The sequence below is a fragment of the Theropithecus gelada genome, chromosome 10, assembly GCF_003255815.1.
Source record: "Theropithecus gelada isolate Dixy chromosome 10, Tgel_1.0, whole genome shotgun sequence".
In the NCBI taxonomy this organism is placed as follows: Eukaryota; Metazoa; Chordata; class Mammalia; order Primates; family Cercopithecidae; genus Theropithecus; species Theropithecus gelada.
In genome coordinates, this window is record NC_037678.1 from 5,154,561 (window position 1) to 5,166,123 (window position 11,563).

The following is an 11,563-nucleotide window of genomic DNA, read 5'->3' on the forward strand; positions in this document are numbered from 1 at the left end:
CTCTGGTCTCTCTGTTCCATCCTTGCCTTCTTACACTCCAGTCTCATCCCAGAAGCCAGACAGGTCATTCCAGCAGGGAAGTCCAATCGCTCCTTGCTCAAAACCCTCCAAAGGTGTCAATCTTTTTTTTTTTCTTTTTTGAAGCAGAGTCTCACTCTGTCACCCTGGCTGGAGTGCAGTGGCATGATCTCGGCTCACTGCAACCTCCACCTCCCAGGTTCAAGCAATTCTCCTGCCTCAACCTCCCAAGTAGCTGGGATTACAGGCACCCACCACCACGCCCAGCTAATTTTTGTACTTTTAGTAGAGACGGGGTTTTGCCATGTTGGCCAGGCTGGTCTCAAATTCCTGGCCTTAGGTGATCCACCTGCCTCGGCCTCCCAAAGTGCTGGGATTCCAGGTGTGAGCCACCACGCCTAGCCAGGACTTCTTCATTACTGCAGAAGCCCAGGTCCAGAACTTTGGGAATATTGTTGTGGGATCTTGATAAACACATATTTTACGTGTTCATTTGTTGTTGTTGTTGTTTGTTTTTTCAGACAGGTCCTCACTCTGTCACCCAGGCTGGAGTGCAGTGGTGCCATCACGACTCACTGCAGCCTTGACTTCCAGAGCATGAGTTCTCTGCAACAGAAGCCATGTCCTCTCACCTCTGAACCCAGGAAAGAGAGGGCTGCAGCACTAATGCATTCCTTAGGAGTGCTGCACTTTGAGCATGGGGTAGGTGTGATTCAGGCCGTGTTGCTCCGGCCTCTTGACACGGCCTCTCCACTGCCAGGAGCTGGTGCCACTTTCCTGGCGTCCAGGCTTGGTTGATCATGCTCTCTGACAGCTTGGGCCATGGTTTGGGTGCCACTGTGGGGTCATGCTGCCTGTGCCCCCTAGGGCTCACAGAGATACTAGCCTTTGGATTCCAGTGCCCTCCCCCAGACCTCTAACAGACCCCACAGAGCTGAGCCCCAGCTCTCTTCATTATCAATCACGCCACTGTAATGAGGACACATCTGTGTGCCTGGACTGACACGGCCCCTAGGATGAGATTTTTCCCAGCAGCTCCTCCATCATCACATAGAGAGGTCTCTGGAGGATCCACATTCCTTGCTCTCTAGACCTGTCCTCAGTATACCTGAACCCTGGGTGTTCAGGCTCAGGCTCTGAAACTCACGCCCACAGTTCACCAATTCATGCAACAAATATGGCATGATCTTGGCTCACGGCAACCTCTGTCTCCAGGTTCAAGCAATTCTCCTGGCTCAGCCTCCTGAGTAGTTGGGATTACAGGTGCCAGCCACCACTCCCAGCTAATTTTTTTTTTTTTTTTTAGTAGAGATGGGGTTTCACTATGTTGGCCAGTCTGGTCTTGAACTCCTGACCTCAGATGATCCACCTACCTCGGCCTCCCAAAGTGTTGGGATTACAGGCGTGAGCCACCGTGGCTGGCCAGATTTGTTTTATATTTTGAAGTCTTACCAACAAGATTTGCTGATGGATCGGGTGTATGGGGGAGAGAGAGAGGGAAAGCCCAACGAAGGATCCAAACTCTCTGGCCTGAGCAATCAGAAGCATGGGGTTTCCACAGCCTGAAACAGGGCAGACTTTGGAGGGACAGGTGTCGGTAGAGGGAAACCAGTTCTGTTCGAATGCCTTCATGTTGACTGCCTGCTTGTTAGACATCCAAGTAAAGCTATCAAGTCGACATTTGGATACCGAGCCTGGAATTCACAGCAGAGGTCAAGCTAGAGAGAAGCACTGGAGTGTTGTCACCAGTCTTCACCACCTGGAGCTCTGCTGACTGTCTCGTTGGGGGCATTCTGTCAGAGGTAGCTGGGACTTTAGAACTGGGTGCAATTCCTGGCTCAATCTTGAACTGGCTCTGGGATCTTGGGAAAGTGAGTTCTCCTCTCTAGCCCTTAGTTCTTGTGAAAGGAAAATCCCGGGACTGGAAAATCGCAAAGCCCAAGGGGGAGAAGTCAAGCTGAGAGCTGCATCAGGCAAGCTCGCCTCCCATTTTCTTCCTAGATAAGATAGCTACAAAGATAAACAAGCTGCGTACCTCCCTCCCAATCTGCCCACAAGGAAATTCCTTGTGGGCCTCAGGATCTTTACCCTAAAACAGTTCTGTTGAATTTCACCCTGGCAATGTAAATCGACAGCTTATCTTCACAGATGTGGGACAAAGGACAGAACTCACCGTCAGCCCTCTGCCCACCTGAGACAAACGCATATATGATTGCTTCCTCTGCCCTACTGTTTATGTGAAAATGCAGATTCCCTGAGCCAGACTAGGGCACACAGGACTATTCCTCTACCCTCCAGTCACATGGAAATTGTGTATTCAGTGAAAGGCTGATCAAAGACTCAAAAGGATGCGACCATTTGTCTTTTACATGCCTATGACCTGGAAATGCCTGCTTCCAGTTGTCCTGCCTTTCTGAACTGAAGCAATGTACATCTTACACATACTGAGTCATGCCTCATGTCTCCCAAAAATGTATAAAAGCAAGCTGTGCCACAGCCTCCTTGGCACCTGTCATCAGGACCTCCTGAGGTCGCAGACACATCCTTAATCTTGGCAAAATAAACTTTCTTTCTTTTTTTTTTTTTTTTTTTGAGACAGAGTTTCGCTCTTACTGCCCAGGCTAGAGTGCAGTGGCATGATCTTGGCTCACTGCAACCTCTGCCTCCCAGGTTCAAGTGATTCTCCTGCCTCAGCCTCCCAAGTAGCTGGGACTACAGGCGCCTGCCACCATGCCTGGCTAATTTTGTCTTTTTAATAGAGACAACGTTTCACCATGTTGGCCAGGCTGGTCTTGAACTCCTAACCTCAGGTGATCTGCCTGCCTCAGCCTTCCAAAGTGCTGGGATTACAGGCATGAGCCACCGAGTCCGGCTACAAAATAAACTTTCTAAATGGATTGAGACCTGTCTTAGGTACTTCGTGTTCACGTTCCTCATCGGGGATATGAAACTGGTAACACTTCTCGCAGCCTCCTGTAGGTTTTTCTTTTTTCTTTTTTCTTTCTTTTTTTTTTTTTTTTGAGATGGAGTTTCACTGTTGTTGCCCAGGTTGGAGTGCAATGGTGCAATTTCAGCTTACCACAACCTCCACCTCCTGGGTTCAAGCAATTCTCCTGTCTCAGCCTCCTGAGTGGCTGGAATTACAGGCATGCTCCACCACACCCAGCTAATTTTGTATTTTTAGTAGAGATGGGGTTTCTCCATGTTGGTCAGGCTGGTCTCGAACTCCTGACCTCAGGTGATCTGCCCGCCTTGGCCTCCCAAAGTGCTGGGATTACAGGCATGAGCCATTGTGCCCGGCTGCCTCCTGCAGATTTTATTTTTTTTTATTTTTTTTATTTATTTATTTTTTTTGAGACTGAGTCTGGCTCTGTCGCCCAGGCTGGAGTGCGGTGGCCGGATCTCAGCTCACTGCAAGCTCCGCCTCCCGGGTTCACGCCATTCTCCTGCCTCAGCCTCCCGAGTAGCTGGGACCACAGGCGCCCGCCACTTCGCCCGGCTAGTTTTTTGTATTTTTTAGTAGAGACGGGGTTTCACCGTGTTAGCCAGGATGGTCTCGATCTCCTGACCTCGTGATCCGCCCGTCTCGGCCTCCCAAAGTGCTGGGATTACAGGCTTGAGCCACCGCGCCCGGCCTCCTGCAGATTTTAAGAAGATAAACTCTGTGGCGTCAGCACACGCGGGCTCAGCAAGCAGCAGCCATGTATACTGTCAGCATATTTTGCTGGACATACTTATTGATGCTGCAAGCCCACCGCCCTTTTTGCCTCTGAATATACTCTTAGCCGACTCTCCCCATGTGACGATGCGACCAGCGAGGGAGCCTTGACCTATGGACTGTCCATCTGAAAAGATGACCAGGTCCCATAGGCTCCCTGGTCACGAATTACAGCTGGGAATGAGGAGGCTGGGCCGGTGGGGCTGGGAGGGGTGGCAGTTGTGGGGCCACTTACCAGATGGGCAGCCGGGGACACTGAGTGGCTTTGGGTGAGAGGCTCTGTGGCTGTGAGTCCTGTCCTCAGACTCTGCCAAGTCCCAAGGGATATCCAGGTAACAAAAGCGCATTTGTCAGCTCCAGAGCCCTGGGGAAAACCTTCAGGGGTGATTAATTCACAGAACAGCCTGGTGTGGAGATGGACCTACCTGCTTTTTTCTTCAATAGGCTCTGGAATGTTCTGTCCCCAACAATTGTGAACAATGCGGCCAGAGTCTTTTCTGACACCGTTAGAACAAGTGTGTTTGGGAAGCCTTCTAGAACGTCTGCTGAAAAGAAAAGACCCACTGACTCGCAGACATTCCATCTGCCCTCTTTCCCATTCCTGTTTACTTTTGGGGGCCATGCTAGAGGTTGGCCCCAGGGACTCTGGATTCATGCTTCATTCGCTGGAAGAAGAAAGGAAGGCAGACCTTCCAGACTCAGTAGATGAAACTGACTTTGCCAGGTCTGGGCAGCAGGCAAGTGAGGTTCGAAGATGGGCGACCATGAATCTGGGGGTGGGCTGGATGAGGTGGTGGGTGGGGGAGGAGCAAGGCCTTTATTTGGTCAGGGCAAGCACAGATGAAGCCCCACCTGGCAACTACCTGCTCTGTGTCACTCACAGCCTCGTTTCTCACCAGGCTTCCTCCAGCTTCTTTTCACCACTCTCTTAACATCACATGGGCACAATCCATATGGTTGAAAAGATGCCTCTTGCTGGGCGTGGTGGCTCACGCCTATAATCCCAGCATTTTGGGAGGCCGAGGCGGGTGGATCACGAGGTCAGGAGATGGAGACCGTCCCGGTTAAAGTGGTGAAACTCCGTCTCTACTGAAAATACAAAAAATTAGCCGGGCGTGGTGGTACGTGCCTGTAATCCCAGTTACTCAGGAAGCTAGGCAGGAGAATCGCTTGAACCCGGGAGGCGGAGGTTGCAGTGAGCCGAGATCGCACCACTGCACTCCAGCCTGAGTGACAGAGCGAGACTCCATCTCAAAAAAAAAAAGAAAAGAAAAGAAAAAGAAAAAGAAAAAATGCCTCTTTGGAAAAGGTGCTCCAGAGGCCCCTGCTCCATCCCCAATCTTCACCCCAGTATCCCTCCTGTAACCAGGCTCAGGACACTGCTCCAGCCAGGAGCATGGGGACCTGTCACCTCATCACACCAACATTCTAAAGCGGCTGTCGCCTCTGCAGAGGGAAACCCGGTGCAGGTGGAAACAAGATGACCAGGGGCTATGCTGGGAGCCGGCGAGATAGATGTGCCACCTGCTGGCAGACAGCTCTCCGGTAGACAGCAACAGCTCACTGCGCGTACACACAGTACCTGGTTTCTTAGGGGTCCTCCCTTTGCGGTCCGGACTCAGGGGTGGGAGTGTGGTTGGTTTTTCTTTTTCTGTCTGTTTCCATCACTCCAAAAAGTAGCCTCATGTCTATTTGCCATCAAGCCGCCATCACCGTGTCCCGGGCAGGCACTTATAGAATAGTTATCCCGATTCTGGAACTTCCCATATATAGAATTGTAAATTGTGGACCATTGTATCTGTTACAGTGTTTCTGATTATGATTTTTTTTTTTTGAGACATAATTTCGCTCTTGTCACCGAGGCTGGAGTGCAGTGGCACGATCTTGGCTCGCTGCAACCTCCGCCTCCCGGGTTCAAGCAATTCTCCTGCCTCAGCCTCCCGAGTAGCTGGTATTACAGGCACGCCCGCACCCCACCCCATGCCACCACACCCAGCTAATGTTTTTATTTTTATTTTTATTTTATTTTATTTTATTTTTTTGAGATGGAGTCTTGCTCTGTTGCCCAGGCTGGAGTGCAGTGGCGTGATCTTGGCTCACTGCAAGCTCCGCCTCCAAGGTTCAAGCGATTCTCCTGCCTCAGCCTCCTGAGTAGCTGGAACTACAGGCGCCAACCACCACACCCGGCTAATTTTTTGTATTTTTAGTAGAGATGGGGTTTCACCGTGCTAGCCAGGATGATCTCAATCTCCTGACCTCGTGACCCCCTTGGCCTCCCAAAATGCTGGGATTACAGGCGTGAGCCACCTTGCCCGGCCCTGATTATGATTTCTGATTCGGCTGTTTTGATGGGTATATCAGCAGTTTGTTTCTTTTAAGCGGTGATGGGAATATACCTTTTGTTTATCTGATCACCTGTTGATAGACATTTTGATTGATCTGAGTTTGGTGCTATCATGAATAAAATGCTATAAACATTTCTGTAAAGGTTTTTTGTGATTTTTTTTTTTTTTTTTTTGACACAGAGTCTCACTCTGTACCCAAGACTGGAATGAAGTGGCATGATCTCAGCTCACTGCAACATCCGCCTCACTGATTCAAGTGATTCTCATGCCTCTGCCTCCTGAGTAGCTAGGACTACAGGTGCGTGCGTCCACACCCAGCTAATTTTTGTATTTTTAGTAGAGACGGGGTTTCGCCATGTTAGCCAGGCTGGTCTCAAACTCCTGACCTCAGGTGATTCAGCCACCTCGGCCTCCCAAAGTGCTGGGATTACAGGAGTAAGCCACCATGCCAGGCCAAATGTCTGTTTTCATTTCTCTTGCAATAGCCAGGTCATAGGGTAAATGTGTGGTCAGCTTTGTAGAAACTAACTCTCTCCTACCAATAATGGACCAAAGTTGTAGTCACTCTGCATCTGGACCTTCATCTGATGCGGTCAATTCAGTGGCTGTGTAGTGATATCTCATGGGTTTTTTAAAAACTGAAATATAATGCGCAGACCATAATATTCACCCTCTTAAAGTGTATAAGCCAGCAGTTTTGCATATATTCACGGAATTGTGCAACCATCATGACAATCCTTGATCCTCAACTTTGCAGACGGCCTATCATGGGGCTTTATCTTGTGATCGTGTGAGTTGGTTCTCCTGAATAAGCTCCCTTTCCTACATACCTCTATCCTATTAGTTCTATCCCTCTAGAGAACCCTGACTAATACAGACAGCATCCAAACTAAGACCTCTGCATCAATCTGGAACCTGGAAGGTGGCTACATCTTCAGTGAAAAGGGGAATGGGGAGTGGATAGAAAAAAGACTGCTAGAAACCCACGAACCTTCACTGCAGCTCTGGGATGGTAATGATGGTGATGGTGATGGTGGTGATAGTGATGATGGTGATGGTGGTGATGGTGATGATGGTGATGATGGTGATGGTGATGGTGGTGATGGTGATGGTGATGGTGATGGTGGTGATGGTGGTGATGGCGGTGATGCTGATGGTGATGATGGTGATGGTGATGGTGATGATGGTGAAGGTGGTGAAGGTGATGATGGTGATGATGGAGATGGTGATGGTGGTGATGGTGATGGTGATAGTGATGATGGTGATGGTGGTGATGGTGGTGATGGTGGTGATGGTGATGGTGGTGATGGTGATGGTGGTGATGGTGGTGGTGATGATGGTGGTGATGATGGTGATGATGGTGATGGTGATGATGGTGGTGATGGTGGTGATGGTGATGGTGATGGTGATGGTGGTGATGGTGATGGTGGTGATGGTGGTGATGGTGATGATGATGGTGATGGTGATGCTGGTGATGGTGATGATGGTGATGGTGATGGTGGTGGGGGCGATGATGATTACGGTGGTGAATGGCGATGGCGATGGTGATATCTCTACAAAAAATACAAAAATTATTCGACATGGTGACATATGCCTGTAGTCCCAGCTACTCAAGAGGCTGGGGTGGGAGGATCGCTTGAGCCCAGGAGGTCGAGGCTGCAGTGAGCCAAGATTGCACCAACCACTGCACTCCAGCCTGGGTAACAGAGTGAGACCCTGTCTCAAAAAGAGAAAAGGTCATGAGTAACGGCTTCTTTATCTCCCAGGGTCAATACAAGGACCCAGTGATGTCATTTCAATGAGACGTCTTTGTCTACAGTGCAGCAGGTAAATACCAGAAGTCAGTAAGGGTAGGATTTAGGGATACGAGGGAACAGAGAGATCTGGAAATGAGATCAACCTGTAGTAGGGTGGGCCCTAAATCCAGTGACAAGCTCTTATAAGAGAAAAGAAGGGGAAATAGACACGCAGAGCTGAAGGCCATGTGAAGATGGAGGCAGAGATTAAAGCAATATATCTACGAAGCTAGGAAAATTCAGCTCGAGGGCTGTACCCTCAAGCCACTGAATATGTGGTTCTGCACATTTATTTTGTATGTGTTCTACACTGTGTAGCTCTGTAGGCTGAAGAACATGGCATTTGAGATGTGACTCATTAGAGCAGACTGGGGAGGCAGGAGTCACCCAGACACTGCAAGAAACAATCTTTTCATTATTTAGCATAAGGCTGATCCTTTACTTTTATTTGTTTTATTTATTATTTTTTTGAGATGGAGTATCACACTGTCGCCCAGGCTGAAGTGCAGGAGTGTGATCTCCGCTCACTGCAACCTCCGCCTCCTGGGTTCCAGTGATTCTCCTGCCTCAGCCTCCCAAGTAGCTGGGATTACATGTACCTGCTACCATTCCCGGCTAATTTTTTGTATTTTTAGTAGAGACCGGGTTTCACTATGTTGGCCAGGCTGGTCCTGAACTCTTGTCGTCATGATCCACCCACCTTGGTCTCCCAAAGTGCTGGGATTACAGGTGTGAGCTACCACACCTGGCCTTATTTTTATTTTTATTTTATTTTTGGAGACAGAGTCTTGCTCTGTTGCCCAGGCTGGAGTACAGTGGTGTGATCTTGGCTCACTGCAACCTCCACCTCCCAGGCTCAAGATATTCTCCTGCCTCAGCCTCCTGAGTAGCTGGGATTATAGGTGCCCACCATCATGCCTGGCTAATGTTTGTATTTTTAGTAGAGACAGGGTTTCACCATGTTGGCCAGGCTGGTCTCAAACGCCTGACTTCAGGTGATCTTCCCACCTCGACCTCCCAAAGTTCTGGTGTAGCAGGACGAGCCATAGACAAAACTTCTTAGACGCCGAGTTAAAGAAGGAAGGGGTTTATTCGGCCGGGGGCATTGGCAAGACTCCTGTCTCAAGAGCCAAGCTCCCCGAGTGGAGTGAGCAATTCCTGTCCTTTTAAGGGCTCACAACTCTAAGGGGGTGTGTGTGAGGGGGTCGTGATTCATTGAGCAAGCAGGGGGTACGTGACTGGGGGCTGCATGTACCGGTAATTAGATCGGAACAAAACAGGATAGGGATTTTCACAGTGCATTTCTATACAATGTCTGTAATCTATAGATAACAGAACCAGTTAGGTCAGGGGTCGATCTTTAACTACCAGGCCCAGGGTGTGGCTACGGACTGTCTGCTTGTGAATTTCATTTCTGCCTCTTAGTTTTTACTTTTTCTTTCTTTGGAGGCAGAAACTGGGCACAAGACAACATGAGGGGTGGTCTCCTCCCTTACTGGGATTACAGGCATGAGTCACCATGCCCGGCCCCCTTCCCATTATTCTAAACATAAGAACTTGAACACAGAATAAAGAACCATGTGCAAATGACTTTATTTTTCTTCCTGTTTATCTTATGGCTTCATTTTAAAATGAAGAGGCTATCTTTTAGAACAGTGTTAGGTTTACAAGAAAATTGAGTAGCAAGTACAGAGGGTTCCCATATGCTCCCTTCCCACAGACCCCTTGTTCCCCTATTATTAATGTCTCATATTAGAGTGGTACATTTGTTACAATTGATTAGCCAACACTGACACATCATCATCACCCAGAGTTTATAATCTACATTAGGGGTCACCCTGTGCACATTCTGTGGATTCTGACAAATGTATAACGACATGTACCCACGGTTACAGCGTCACACAGCAAAGCTTCACCGCTCTAAAAATCCTTGTGCTCTCTCTGCCTATTCATCCCTCCCTCCCCCAGCCCCTGGCAACCACTGATGTTTTTACTGTTTCTATAGCTCTGCCTTTTTTGAAAAGTCAGGCTGGGTGCGGTGGCTCATGCCTGTAATCCCAACACTTTGGGAGGCCAAGGTGGGTGGACTATCGGAGGTCAGGAGTTCAAGACCAGCCTGGCCAACACAGTGAAACCCCATCTCTACTAAAAATACAAAAATTAGACTAGCATGGTGGTGCACGCCTGTAGTCCCAGCTACTTGGGAGGCCGAGGCAGGAGAATTGCTTGAACCCAGGAGGCAGAGGTTTCAGTAAGCCAAGATGGCGCCACTGTGTTCCAGGCTAGACAACACAGTGAGACTCTGTCTCAAAAAAAAAAAAAAGTCATATGGTTGGACTCACACAGTAGCCTTTGCAGACAGGCTTCTTTCACCAAGCAATATGCATTTAAGTTTCTTCCATGTTTTCTTGTAGCTTGATAGCTCTTTTCTTATTATTCTATCTTATTTTAATCAGACTCCATTGTCCGGAGGTACCACAGTGTTTTTATCCATTAACTTATTGAAGAACACGTTGCTTGCTTCCCGGTTTTGGCAATTATGAATACAGCTCCTGTAGACACCCATGTGCCAGACATAAATGTGGACATAAGTCATTTGGGCAAATCCAAATGGCTATTGAATGCTATTATTTTAATTTTTCTGTGCTGTTTTGTTTTAGATGTGTCTTTCGTAAGCAGCATAAATATAACTAGAATTTTTTTTTTTCTTTTGAGACAGCATCTCGCTCTGTTGCACAGGCTGGAGTGCAGTGGCCGGATCTCAGCTCACTGCAAGCTCCACCTCTCGGGTTTACGCCATTCTCCTGCCTCAGCCTCTCGAGTAGCTGGGACTACAGGCGCCCGCCACCTCGCCCAGCTAGTTTTTTGGTATTTTTTAGTAGAGATGGGGTTTCACTGAGTTAGCCAGGATGGCCTTGATCTCCTGACCTCGTGATCTGCCCGTCTCGGCCTCCCAAAGTGCTGGGATTACAGGCTTGAGCCACCGCTCCTGGTCTATAACTAGAATTTTTAAAAGCCAGTCTGCGGAGAGCTAGGGGACAAATACAGCAAAATATTAATTGTAGAATCTAGGTGGTGGGTGTATGTGTACATTCTGTACAATTCCTTCAGTTTTTCTATATGCTTGAAATAAAATGTAGCAGGGAGGGCTGGGTGCAGTGGCTCAGGCCCATAATCCTAGCACTTTGGGAGACCAACCTGGGCGGATCACTTGAGGTCAGGAGTCTGAGACCAGCTGGCCAACATGGAGAAACACTGTGTCTACTAAAAATACAAAAATTAGCCAGGCATGGTGGTGCACTCCTGTAATCGCAGCTACTCCGGAGTCTGAGGCAGGAGACTCGCTTGAACCCGGGAGGCAGAGGATGCAGTAAGTCAAGATTGTGCGGCCGGGCGCGGTGGCTCAAGCCTGTAATCCCAGCACTTTGGGAGGCCGAGACGGGCGGATCACGAGGTCAGGAGATCGAGACCATCCTGGCTAACAGAGTGAAACCCCGTCTCTACTAAAAATACAAAAAAAAAAAACTTAGCCGGGCGAGGTGGCGGGCGCCTGTAGTCCCAGCTACTCGGGAGGCTGAGGCAGGAGAATGGCGTAAACCCGGGAGGTGGAGCTTGCAGTGAGCTGAGATCCGGCCACTGCACTCCAGCCTGGGTGACAGAGCGAGACTCCGTCTCAAAAAAAGAAA